This window comes from Sapajus apella, unplaced genomic scaffold (assembly GCF_009761245.1).
Source record: "Sapajus apella isolate SASKATOON/1434 unplaced genomic scaffold, GSC_monkey_1.0 scaffold36, whole genome shotgun sequence".
NCBI lineage: Eukaryota > Metazoa > Chordata > Mammalia > Primates > Cebidae > Sapajus > Sapajus apella.
Genome location: NW_022436976.1, coordinates 31826422 through 31828591, shown reverse-complemented (window position 1 = coordinate 31828591; position 2170 = coordinate 31826422).

Below are 2170 nucleotides of genomic sequence, written 5' to 3'. Positions count from 1 at the left end.
GTTCTGCTTGTGGATTATAGACTGGAGCCACAGGAAACACGTTGGTTTGGGATGGACGGCCAGGTGAACTAGCGAAGCAGCCTAGCATACCTCAGAGATACTGCAGATGTGGTTCCAGACCACCGCAGTAAAGCAAACACTGCAATAAAGCGAGTCACACAGACTTTTTCATTTCCTAGTGCATATAAAAGTTATGTTTATACTATGTTGCAGTCTATTAGATGTGCAAAGCATTATCTCCAAAAAAAAAAATGTACATACCCTAATTTAAAAATACTTTATTGCCAAAAAAAAAAAAGAAAATGCTAACAATTATTTGCGCTGTCAGCAAGTCCCAGTCATTTTATTGGCAGGTTATCTTGCCTTCATTCGTGGATGGATGCTGACTCATCAGGGTGGTGGTTACTGAAGGTTGGAGTGACTGGAAATTTCTTCAAATAAGACAATGAAGTTTGCCACGTTGACTCTTCTTTTCATAAAAGAGTTTTCTATAGCACACGATGGTGTTTGATAGCATTTTACCTGCAATGGAACTTCTTTCAAAATTGGAGTCAGTCCCCTCAAACCTTGCTGCTGATTTATCAACTAAGTCTATGTAATATTCTCAGTCCTATGTTGTCACTTCAAGGGTCACAGCACCTTTACCCGGAGTAGATTCTATTTCAAGAAACCACTTTCTTTGCTCATCCATAAAAAGTCCTTATCTTTTCAAGTTTTCTCAGGAGAGTGCAGATTTCAGTCACATCTTCAGGCTCCACTTCTAGCTCTCTTATTTCTACCACATCTGCAGTTTCGTCTTCCACTGAAGTTTTGAACCCCTCAAAGTCATCCATGAAGGTTAGATTCAACTTCTTTCAAACCCTTGTTAATGTTTTTTGTTTTTGCGACAGTCTCACTCTGTGGCCCAGACTGGAGTGCAGTGGCATGATCTTAGCTCACTGCAGCCTGTGCCTCCAGTGTTCAAGTGATTCTCCTGCCTCAGCCTCCCAAGTACAGCTAGTGCTCGACTTACGACCACGGTCGGGACCGCGGACCGGTCGTAACACGATTTGGTCGTAAGTTGGGTAGGCTATATGTACAGTTGAAATGGTGCACGCGGAGATGGTAGTGCTGCCAGAAGCTGGTCCGCACTGTTGTACGCCCAGCTGGGCAACGTTTGTGCTGCCAGACGCGGAGCAGTCGTGGCTAGCGATTGTGGTCGTAAAGCCGAATGGTCGTAAGTTGTGTAGGTGGTAAGTTGATCAATACCTGTAGCTGGGATTCCAGGTGCATGCCACTGAAGGAATGTGTTCTCTTTCTGGGTCCACAAGGGGGCACAGTTTTAAGGGCAAGAACTTCCCAGCGCCATGCCCCCCTCCCACCTCTCTCCATCCGGTAGCTTTAACGCGTTATGTTTAAATTTTGCAGGCACGGGAAGAAACTAAAAGTCAGTCACTCCAGTGAAAGTCCTGAGGAACTCCTTTCATTGGCCCAGGGTCTTAGAGAAGGTGAGGGTTCTACCCAGGTTATAAGTCCCCATCTTCCACACCCTTTCGGACTCCATGTTTGGGTCCCCTTCCATGAACACTCCCTTCATGGAAGCCATCTTTCCTCTCCTAGATTTCCCCTCGGGAGTCCCTTTCCACGCTCTCTCATGGAAGCCTGTCTTCCCCTCATAAACTCCATCTCTCTCTGTTACCTTCCACTCAGTGTGGAAGCTGCTTTCCTCTTCTGGATTCCATCTTTCTGGATTCTCTCACGCAGTGTGAGAGTTAGCTGTTTCTTTATCTCTCCTCTGGTTTTTCTCTCTCTCTCTCTCTCAAGTAAATCACTTTCTACAAACACTTTTGAGTCTGGCATTTACTGCGCACTGCACTGTGGTCCCCTCTCTCATTCTTGAGAGGGCAAGAGACCAAGAACCTGGAGAAATGTCCTTTCAGGAGCTGAGGGCACCCTGAATCCCTGAATCCCAATATTACACCACCACGCCTGGCTAATTTTTATATTTTTAGTAGAGATGGGGTTTCGCCATATTGGCCAGGCTAATCTTGAACTCCTGACCTCAAGTGATCTACCCGCCTCAGCCTCCCAAAGTGCTAGGATTACAGGAGTGAGCCACGGCACCTGGCCTGATGTTGATCTTTTGACCTCTTGCTATGAATCACAAATGTTCTTAATGGCATCTACAATG